This window comes from Protopterus annectens, chromosome 8.part1 (assembly GCF_019279795.1).
Source record: "Protopterus annectens isolate FY-2018-M chromosome 8.part1, PAN1.0, whole genome shotgun sequence".
NCBI lineage: Eukaryota > Metazoa > Chordata > Ceratodontiformes > Protopteridae > Protopterus > Protopterus annectens.
This window is the reverse complement of record NC_056742.1, coordinates 108,047,633-108,059,866: the sequence shown is the minus strand read 5'-3', so window position 1 is coordinate 108,059,866 and position 12,234 is coordinate 108,047,633. Positions and strand designations below refer to the sequence as shown.

At 37.9% G+C, this 12,234-nt stretch overlaps 1 protein-coding gene across 1 annotated transcript in view; it reads left to right on the top strand.

Annotated features, from left to right (window-relative positions):
- LRP3 (LDL receptor related protein 3) overlaps nt 1-12,234 on the top strand; it is a 393,055-nt gene that overhangs the window by 272,762 nt on the left and 108,059 nt on the right. The gene's annotated exons all lie outside the window — the stretch shown is intronic.

Here is a 12,234-nt window from a genome sequence, read left to right as displayed (position 1 = left end):
AAATCCGTACAGTTGATTGGTATGGTGTGCAGCATCTGCCTAAAAAAGGGATAGTTGTGTGTGTGTGTGTGTGTGTGTGTGTGTGTGTGTGTGTGTGTGTGTGTGTGTGTGTGTGTACACATGCATGCATGCTCGTGTGTGTAATAGAGCTAAAGGGTTTGAACATTTAAAAAAAAAAACAGAAATTTCTGTTGCAAGTAATGTTATTAAATCTCTTCCTTCCATGCACCTCTCGCTTGCTTTTCTGCTGTTTTCTCTTATTTTATGACAACCGCACAAAAGCAGTTGCAAAATAATATACAGAATCTTTTGTTCTTTCCAAAACAAACTGGCCCAGCATTCATTAACCTGTCTATTGACACAGATGGGACTACACATGCTCAAATATTTTTTACTTGTTTGTATGTACAGTAATAGTGCCATATATGTGTGTGGGTTGTGTGTGTGAGCGTGTGCATGTGTGAGTATGTGTATTTTTTCTCCTTTAGAATGGAAACACTTCAACAGTTATGGTTTATTGTCTAAACATTAATGAAAAAGAAACACATTACACAAAGAATGGCTCGCCTTGAGTGATAAAATGATATAAAAAATAAATGAGCATTATTCTATTGTAAAATACTCCAAATTACTTTACAGTGACAATAAATAGGTGTATTTTAATAAATGTATACTTTCATGATACAGATTTGATTAGTATTGCATTGTTAAAGATTATGGTAATTTGTTGTGTTATAGACTGTTTTGTTTCCAGTATATTTTTTCTCATTTCGTTGAAAACTTTAGCGCAAAGAAGACATAAACGCAATATAATTCTCTTATATCTTTATATACCTTTTATTACATGCTTCCAGAGGTGACTGGAATAGGGTAGAGTTCTTATGCATTTAGCAGTAGCAAAGCCAGAGCTAGGAACCACAATCTGTTTTATAATCTGGCATTTGCATTCAGCTACATGCAGTACATAATGTATAGCTGTCAGTGAATTAAATTACTCCAATATAGCAGTATAGATATTAACAAATTGTGTTGTCTAACAACCTATACCTAGGTCACCCTGGCAGTAAAAAATGCTCACTCCGTGGCAAAGACTCAAAACAGTACTTTGATGTTATAATTTTTTTATCATTAAGGAATTGAACTGAGAAACAAAGGATTGCTTCAGAATAAAAATAACTGACTGAAATTTAGAGTGAGCTATATTGCAAACTCCAGCAAAAATGTCTGAGAACCTATGACAATCTAAGAAAATGTGGCAGGGGTGTGAAATTTATTCAAACCTGTACAATCTGGTCTTGATGGCAAAATATAACTGATTAAATGATATTCTTAATCTAGATCATTGTTGAGTAAGTCTTAATGCCTGGTCCAACTTGCATACCTCAGTATGTTTCCACCTCTATGTTTGGTGGGACTCTTCCCCTTTGGGAGGTCAGGACATTTCCTGTATAAAACAAACATCCACCCATTTCTTATTAGATCTGTCTTGTCACCAGTTTACTGTGCATGCACTGCATTGATTATGGAGCTCAGCAGGCTATGCGTGGGCTCACTCTACTCCTCTACCCAACCCCTAATTTCTACCCACCCTCACCCACACTGCATTTTAGCTAAAGTAAGTCCACCTACAAGTCCTCACTATCCAGTCACAACTCAGTTTTCTAAATAGCATTCATCAAGTAGCATAGAAACCCCACTCCCACTAATTTAAAGTAACATACACTTCTATTCCTTTCACTCCATCAGTCCCTGTCAACTAGCAAAACGCAAACCCTCTCTTATCAAAATTTAATGTCATACATATCCTTGGCTTAACTGTGATCCTGTCCGTTACCAACTAACATATTTCCCCTCTGCATTCAATTAACACTCCTATAAACCCACACTCATTACACCGACACTTACCTAGCCTATCTTTCAGTCTAGCTCCTACACTCTTCCAACAAACTCACCCAGAAGAGCATAGAAGTAAATATTGTAAAAACCAAGTCATAAAACTTGTGCCAAAAGTAAAACATAAATGTAACTGGATATATATTTATTTCTATAAAAACACCCCTCTAAAACTTAATGGGGACATTTACCTAAACCCTGGCCCCACTCCACAACAGTTACTAACAAATCTTTTACCCCCCCACCCTTCTTCAAATTACTAGGTTCTCCTGCTTAACATGAATCTTAGTAGTATATGCAATAAAGTACAAGAGGAACATGTACTGCAGCATAATCAGACACAACAGGAAACAAACTGCAGGTGGCTTTGCTATTATTTACAAAAATTCGTTAAACATCACTCCTTATCCACAAGGCATATGAAAGAACAGTAATGCAGAAGTACAACGAACACACCTCAAAATAAATAATAGAAAAACATTCTGCTTATCAGCCATGTATATTCCATCAGGAAATAATATTCCCTCTGCTGAAAACATTCTATTCTGGAAATTGCATCATAACCGTCATGAAACAATAATGCTAGGGAAATTAAATTTAGAATGGAGTATCATCAATAGTAACACCCTAACATGTTCTATAAACCTGTATGGCGTTCCACTGCTAATTACGTCTACTTATACAGTCCACAAATGCACAGATAGACACATTGCCTTGGACTGGATACTAACTAATAATCCTACCATAATAAAGACACATAGCTGTCTGCAAGACAGCATACGTGACCATCTTCCAACTTATGCAGTACGATGTTGCAAGATTCAACATAAAGAAATCACTTATAACCAAGTCTGCAGTACAACCAACTTTAACAAGAGATCTTCATCCAAACATTGACACAATATAACCGGAATGTACTTGAGTACATGCCCTTTGACACTGCCATAACACATTTCAATGATATATTCCCCAAAATCCACAGTAATCTTGTCCTAATACATACCAAAAGAGTTAAAGCTAACCCAGCACCATGGTTAACAAGGGAAACTAGAAAACTCATATTACAGTGTGACAAAGTCTGGAAAGATTGGCACAAAAGTAAAACACAAAGCACATGCCAACTTTTTAGATATCAAAGAAATACTACAAAACACCACATAAAACAAGACAAAAAATTATTTAACTCAATCCAAAATACACACCAAAAAAAACAAAACGTTTTTGGTCATCCATAAATAAAGTACCACCCCTAGCCCCTAACCAGTAACACTGCTGACACAGTCCTCACACAGTTCATCTCCTGCTTCATACAAACAAAAACATCCCTGACTAAGTTAAGTTCATCAGCTATCCTTTCAGTAACTACACCCTGTTTGAACTACTCAGAGCAACTTAACTTAGGTCCAGTTCTTACATCCCCTATCTGACAGCTTTTATCTAATCTCAAGCCAACCAACCTTGCTGCATACCATCTCCCTTCTTGCTGAAAATGGCTGCTGATACTATTGCTTACCCTGTTTCCATGCTAATAAATCTATATCCAACTATTACATCCTATCCGTCTGGAAGAAATCATTCATTATAACACTACATAAAGGTAATACATCAACAGACTTCAATAACTGCTGGTCAGTTGCAACCTGCCTGTATGAAAAATACTTAAAAAGTTCAACTCATACAACACCTAAACACAAATTACCTCTTGGAAAGACAGCATAGGTTTAGATCCCACCACAGCACAACAACCACTGCCCTTCCTTATTTTGTTGCTACTATAAGCCAGTATAGAAGTAATAAATTAGTGTCAACCATGTTCCTAGATTTATCTTAAGCAGTTGTCTTAATATCTCATCAACAACTACTTCAAAAACGTGCATGGATAGGTCTCTCACAATCCTCCCTTACATGATTCCTTAGTTATTTATCAGGAACAAGAAGCAGTTAAATGGAAACAGGAATTGTCATCCTTTCTCCCAGTCACAATAGGAGAGCCACAAGACTCCACACTTGGTTCTCTTCTCTTTAATATCTTCATTAAACTCCACAGTTCTGTAGATAATCCAAACATTGTGTAATGTGCAGTTGATTCAGCTTGAATTTGTACAACCCCAACATTACCTGACCTCCAAGAAATCATTCAGACTTCCTTATCTTCTACTTAGGCCTGGGCAAGTACTTGAAAATTGCTTCCCAGTCCTAGCAAAGCAAAAATTAATTGTTTTCATGCCAAAACAGTATCTCAACCAAATTCAATATTTTACATTCACTGCTGCTAACAACACTAGAATTTAACTAGTAACACATATTATACAACTTGGTGTTCAAATAACCAACAGCCTCAAATTTGATCTATATATTTATTTATTTTATTGATTGACATTTGGTTATCAGGAAAGTCTGATTGGGCAGGTGCCCATTTTCAGGGGAAGCCACGGTAGAAAAAGTCCAAGGCATTACAAAAACATTTTAAGAACAATAATTGTTTTAATCTTCAAAAACAATACAAAACATCTGTAGTTTAAATTATTATACCAAATTAGACATGATATGAATGCATTGGTTAAGAATAGGTACAACTTATATGACAATAATTTAATATTTAAAGACATTTTAGCCTGTTTAGAGAAATTAAAGATAAGTTAGTATAATACAGAAACTGCAGTACAAAGCGAGAGAAAAAATAGGATTTTGGCATATTAAGATAGAGAGTCAGGTGAAAACATTGACTGAATTAAGGATTTAGTGAAGAATGGAAACAAACCAAAAAACTAGATTCCCTCTACAGAGTTAAACTGCACCTAAATGATACAGCAAGAAAAACTCTAGCCTCAGTCTATTTACTACCATCCCTTCTTTATGCTTTTCCTATCCTTGCTAACATAAGTGCCACACTGAAGACCAAACTAGCTTCTGTTACAATAAAGTTGCAAAATTTGTTACTAGTTCTACACATAAAACCCACCACTGCAAGGCTGTAAATCAAATACACTGACTAGGACTAAACAACTACCTTACATTCTCTCCCAGGTACTTACAGCATGTAAACTAATACATTATCCCGAAAATCACCCAGCATTAAAAATTCACTTCTGCCTTAAACTCCTGTAAGGGATCTCCCATCCACTGAAAAAATTATCCTATGTTCTACTAAATCCAGCATCTCATCAGGAGAGTTACTATACTCCTGTTGTGTCCAAACTGTGGAATGTTATCCCCATAAAATAAAAATGATAGATAAACCACCCTGCATCAAAGTAGAGCTCAAACAGTTCCTAAATCAGTTATGGGCGTACTCATGCTTGTCACCAGGCTGACAGTTTCTCCCGTACCTTTACACTCTTTCCTAATCTTTTCAAATCCTTCTACCTCCTTGTCCAAGATAACACCACCTCCACCATTTTTTATATCACTTCATTCTTTCAATGTTACCTCCCCATTTTGTCTCTCTCTCTTTCTATAACCTAACATATTTGCCCCTCACATAAACAGCTCATATACCCTTTCATTCTCCTTCACCTTACTTACACTCTTACTCTGAAATGCTTTCTGTCAATCTCCTTCACCTTATTTTCTCTGTATGTCTGTACTGCCCACAGTTGTGAATGTCCCCTTTGTTCTTGAACACTGGCACTAGTATGCTTATTCTCCATTCATCTGGGATATGCCTTTCTCTCCATACTGCTATGAAAATGCTTCAGAGCCATATCTCCCCTATTTCACACAATATCTGTATCATATTTGCTGTGATTTCATCTCAGCCTGGTGCTTTCCCTGACTTCATCTTCATTAGCGCTGTTCTTACTTCTTCTACAATGGGCTCCTCCTCTTTTTTCATCATAGGCTGTGTCTGGGGCAGTACAGTTTCTGTGGGGGTTTTCCTCATTCAGAAGTTGCTGGAAATACCCTGATCATCTGCCTTTGATGTCCTGTGGTCTAGTGAGTAGGCTGGCTACCACTGACATCCCTTATGAAGGATGCCTATCTTCTTTAACTTTTTGTCTTTGCCTTGCAACCCAATATAGTTTATTTGTGCCATCTACTGAGTCACTTTACAGAAGTTAGTAGAGTGCCTCTTATGCCTTGTTCATTGCTACTACATCTCCTCTCTTAGTCTCTTTGTTAGCCAACCAGCATTTGTTCTTAGCCTGGTCTGTCTTTTCTGTTCCCCACTTTTTCCTGCACTAGTTCTTCTTTCTTTTAATGACTTTCTGGACTTCTGCATTTCGCCACCAGCTTTCCTTATGCAGCTTATTTCCATACCTGACTCAGCCACATATCTGTTCTGCAATCCTCACACATGCTGTTTTGAGGTACTGTCAATCTTCTCCAACTCTGCCTATCTCCTCTTCTTACTGAGGTGTTAGAGTCCTAAGTAATTTCTTGAACTGTTGTGCTTTCTCTCCAGTCAACTTCCAGGTCTCCAGCCTAGTCTCTGTTAACCTCAGAAGCTTTTCTGTCCATTGCTTGCAGCTGATTGTGGCAAATAGTGGTTTATTCTTTGGGCTGACCATTTCTCTGGGGATAATTTTGCAATCACTAATTCTTCCCCACTGCCTTTTCCTTACTAGGAAGAAGTCTTCCTGAGTTGCATGTTGACCACTCTTGTATGAGATCTTGTGATAGTCTCTCTTGCTGAATCATGTGTTAGCCACCATCAAGCCATTTGCCAAAAAGAAGTCTAGAATGGCCTCTCCTTCTTTATTCCCATTCCCATTGCCTCATCCATGTGGAACCAGGCTGTACTCTTGGCCTCTTTTGTCTGTCCCAATATGTACATTCAAGTCACCCATTGTCAGCACCAGTTCATGCTGCCCTGCTTTATCTAGTGGGTCCTGCAACTGCTGATTTGGGCAGACTTACAGTAGTTTGAAGTCCCAGAAACATTAGTAGAATTAGCACAGGCTATGTACAAGGATCCAATAACTCAAGTACGAACAGTGTTCAGTCTTGCAGAGGGTTCCTAGTGGGTGTGGGTGTGCATCATGATTCAGTTTTAAGCTCAATGATGTTCATACTGGTGATGGACTTCATTATCAAACTGGTTGGAGGGGACCGATCAGCAAAGTTGCGGTATGCAGACGATGTGGCATTACAGGTAGACTGAGCAGGAACATCAGCAAAGAGTAGGAAAATTTAATGCAAAAGTGAAGGCAAATGGGATGAAATTGAGTGCAGATAAGACAGATGTAATGGCAGCAAATGGGGTAAATCAGAAGAAGCTTTGAACTGAGATAGAAGGGAAAATAATTTAAGATGTAAACAGCTTCATGTATCTGGAGGGGTGGTTGAGAAGAAGAAAAGTCTAAATGAGGAGGTCAAAGCTAGAATTAGAGGGCTGCATACCCCTAGCACAACGTATTTGGGGTAATGTATGAGAAGAGAATGCTGAAGATGCTGAAAAGTGAGGTGTTCAACCAGTGGTGTGACCAGTACTACTATATGGTATGTAAAACTGAGCAGTAAAGGCATAGCAGCTGAGGAAGCTAGAGGTGATGGAGATAAAGTGCCAGAGATGCAGCCTATGGGACACATGAAGAAATGACATAAGAGCAGAACCCAAAGTAGTCCTATTTGCAGAAAAGGTCAAAGACAAACAGATTATGGTGGTTTGGGCATACATGCAGAAAAGCAGACGACAATCATCTGAAGAAGGTTTGGAAGAAACAGGAAGAAGGCGAATAGAAATAAGGTCATCCAGGAAAGAGGTGGATGGATTGTGTTTGAGAAGACATGTGACAGTCATGCATGAGTATCAAAGAAGGCAGGAGCGTGGCACTGAATAAAGACATGGTGACACAACACCTTGACTTCATGTAGGAATCGGGAAGAGGGGGTTTCATCTGATGATGATGACAATGATTTAAAAGTAAGATGTCTTAAGTGTAATGGCTTAGATTTGTGCTTCATATCTGGTGCATAGTTTTCTTCCTCTTAATCCAAGACACACAAATCTATGCAAAGTCAGGTAGTATACCTCAGGCAAGAGCAGACCATGACAGGACTGCAAAATCATGTTTAAGTATGTGCATTTTATTTACTGAAGCACAAAGGAAAGCTCTCTGCTACCATCTGGTGTCTGAAAACCATCATTTATAGTACAATTTTGAAGATGGAAACATTGTTAAAGATAGTATGCAGAAATGAAAAATCTCTCTGGCAGAACAGTGCTGCACAGATGTTATTTTGGTGGTGTTTTCTGTCACTGCAAAGCATAAATTGCTACGTTTTATATATGTATATATATATATATATACATATATCTAAAATATTATGTTAATAATGTCAATTTTTGTGATTCTTGTGGCTTAAGTTATTCATTTGGGAGTAGGGGATAATCTTCTGAGTTACTTCAGAGCTCATATCTATCTATCTATCTATGTATATATATATATATATATATATATATATATATATATATATATATACACACACACACATATATATATATATATATATATATATACACATATTGTTTGTGTCTTTTGGCTTTTCCCGGTTAGGGGTCGCCACAGCGGAACTCCGGTCCGCTAATGATTGGTAGTTGATTTTTACGTGCCGAGTAACCAGCCCTGATGCACAGCCTTCAACGAAGGTACGCCCATTCATGCATGTCTCCACGCAGAAGACGCTCTAGCTGAGAATCGAACCAGACAGCGTCTTACTGTGAGGTGACAACTCTACCGCAGCACCACCACCGCGGGTACTGGGCATTACCACAACAGTGACATTTTGACTTGGTGTTCTGTCACTTCAAAGTGAAAAGTAATGGATAGATAAAGAATTGTTGGTTGCATACATTGCTTCATCTTTTGTATTACTAACCTGGTGGCTTAGTCTCTTAAACTGGAGTTGGACATTGGCCTAGTTCTCCTTTAAAGTTTGTATCTCTAAGAAGGAATTCTTCTGACATCAGAAAACACTTTTACTTGTGGTCTTTATGATTTTGCTTATCATTTTGTTTAATATCAAAACATGTCACCAATAATATATATATATATATATATATATATATATCTGAATCTATATCTAAATTCACAAGACAATTTTATAAGTAATTATGATCGGACAACATACCTCCCAACTGTACTGAATTACTCGTTTTTTACCGAGTTTTAGGGTCCAAATAAAATACAATTTTTCCAGACTTTTACAAGGTTTAGCAGCAGACAATGATGATTTATTAGCCTTTGGGCTTGGACCTAACAGCAAGGAAGGAAATACTTTGGGCTCTGAATCCTGAGGATATTTGTGCTAGTATTTTTTGAAGTTGACCAAGAGCATGAAATCTTTGAGGACTAACGTCTGGCATCTTAAGTTATTTAAGGCCTATAAGATTAGAGGGATTTCTCCTTGTGGGCTCCGGGTCAGAATTCAACCATGGGTCAGTATGATGGATGATACATTATTGGATGATTGGGCTCAGGCCCAACACAAGGCTTCAATGATGTTTGTGGATACCCTCATTCCCCACTATGAAAGGACCATTGATAAATTCTGTGCCGAAGGTTAAACAGTTTGATGGTGAGCTTTTTTTCACCAAATATTTCAATCAGTTAGCCAAGGACTTGGTCCTTGAACAACAACTGAAAAACAGGAAGTTACATAAGTTTAACAGAGATGTGATGGATTATGAAAGGGGCAAACCCTTTGGAGTTCAACAGAAAGATGTCAGATTTGCTGATTCTGATAGGAAGAAATCAGGGCCAAACAGAAAAAGGCCATGATCAATATTAAAAAAGGCAGCAATGGACCCAGTGGCACCTCAGGGGATGAGTCTTCTTCAGCCACCGATATTGATTTCACCCCTTTTTCTGAGTCTTCCATTGCTAAAAGATGCCCTAGCAATGACCCTTTAGGGGGGGCAGACACTGGGGTGGGAGGAAGCATAGGACAAATAACCTGCAACAGTTGTTGGACCTAATAATACCTCAGTAAGTTTAGAGAACAATGTACACAACATTTCCAGCTATGTTCTTTCAGAAAGTAAAATAAATCTACTCAACAGAGGTTTTAATTTTGTGCCTGGCTTTTTTGTTTATGAAAATTCATTATTTAATGATGTTTTGAATTTCTGTCGCCTATTGAATTTAAGACTGTTTTTTTGGGACAACGACAATACCAACAGGTCTACTGATTTTCAATTCTACAGATCCAATTTTATTCCACCTGTGGATAAATATGTGGGTATTTTCAAAGACTGTGTGTTAAAAGAATTGCATTTCAACAAATCCCTTATGCCAAACATTAATTATAATCTAACAAAGTCGGAACAGCATGCATTGCACCAGTTGATGGCTCAACAAGATTTGGTCATATTACCAGCAGACAAGGGAGGGGCAATAGTAATTATGGACTGGGACAAGTATTTGGCTGAGGGGGAGAGACAGTTGGGGGATGGACAATTCTATATGGGTATGCCATTAGATCCCACACTACAGTTTAAAAAAGAAATTGATAATTTTTCTGAATTTGGCTTTGGAGGAGGGCATTATCAATAAAAAAACTGTTTATCATTTAACAGTTTCTGACCCTCAGTCTCAATACCTGTATCTCCTACCAAAAATTCACAAGAATTTGTCCAACCCCCCAGGTAGACCTATAGTCTCTGGACGTGGATCATTGACTGAACCACTGTCGGCCTATCTTATGAAGTATTTATAGCCCCTGTTGCCCCTTGTTCGTGCTAGAATTCAGGACACTACAAATTTTTTTACAAATTATTGACAACATGCAATTAGAGCCTGAATGGCTAATGTGCACTTTGGATGTGTCATCATTATATACCTGTATTCCACACTGGACTGGGCTTGAGGCATTGCAATTTTGGTTGGATCAGGTTAACATCTATCCCCCTGGATTTAATACATTCTTGATGTGCTTAACTGAACATGTACTGACCAAAAATGTTTTTCATTTTTTTGGTAAATGTTTTTGGCAAGTCAAGGGTACAGCCATGGGGGCATCTTTTGCCCCCATTTATGCAGATCTGTTCATGGGCTATATTGAACATCAGCTCATTTATGATGACTCACACAATTTAATTCTTGCAGAAAATGACATCTGGTGGCGCTACTTGGATGATTGTTGGATGGTGTGGAGGGGGGATTTGTTTTTTTATACAGGCATTTGTTGAATACCTTAACCAGAACAAATGGGGCATACAATTCACCTTGAATGCCAGTAAAGATACCATCACTTTTCTAGATGTGACAGTTATTAGGAATCTGGATCATACCCTAAAAACTGAGTTTTTTCACAAATATCCTCAGTACAATGCAGTACTACATGCTGGTAGTCATCAGCCCCCCCCCCCCACATCATCTGCAATATACCCAAGTCACAATTTTTGAGAATGCATCGCATTTGTTCTACACAGGACACTTATGCCCGGTATGAACAAGATCTGCATAACCGTCTTATCCAGCGGGGATACAAAGATAGTAATATCTGTCAGGCCAGAGATCATGTTAGACAACAATTTAGAGTAAATTTATTACAGTATAAAACGTCTGATGTCGACAGGGATGGACAACAGCCCATTCAATTGGTAACTACCTTTGGCAGGAATTTTCAGACCTTTAAGCGGGTTATTAATCAACATTGGGATATCCTAAAGGTTAATGTCAAGCTTAATGATATTCTTTCTTCCACTTGTTTATTTTCTTTTCGTAGGAGGCCCACTTTAGTTCCCAGTTTAGTCATTATAAACGCAAGGTTCCGCCTACACTCCAGCAGTCTACTATATTTGGGAATAAGGTCAAGGGATGTGTTCCTTGTGGACATTGTTCTTCATGTCCCCATATATTTAAAACTAATGCTTTCACTAGTTCTAACACCCCTAAGGTCTATGACATTTTATGTTTTGGAAATTGCAGTTCTGAATGGATTGTTTATTTGGCTACCTGTTCCTGTTCAGCGTTTTATGTTGGATAAATGTCTAGAACACCGAGGCTTCGGATATTTGAACACCTCAGTGAGATCAGGAACAAGAGAGCTTACCAGTGCTTTGTTTAAGCACACTTTGGCTCACAAAACAGCGAGATTTACATTTACTGTTATTGATAGGGTTCAGGATCATAATTTTTATAAAGTTGGCTGGCACACTAAATTAAACAATAAGGAATCAGGTTGGATCATCAGGCTAGGGGGTTTGTTTAAACGTGGTCTGAATGAGTTGCCATAATGTTAAATCCAACCAATAATTTTTGTGAATGCTAATGATGTCATTTATTTAAGGATCAGATATTTTCATTTGTGCTAATGCACTGAGGAAGGCTGTTGCCGAAACCGGTATGCCATTTGTTTTTTGAAGCCACTTAAATAAATTGTTTCAAGTTTTTT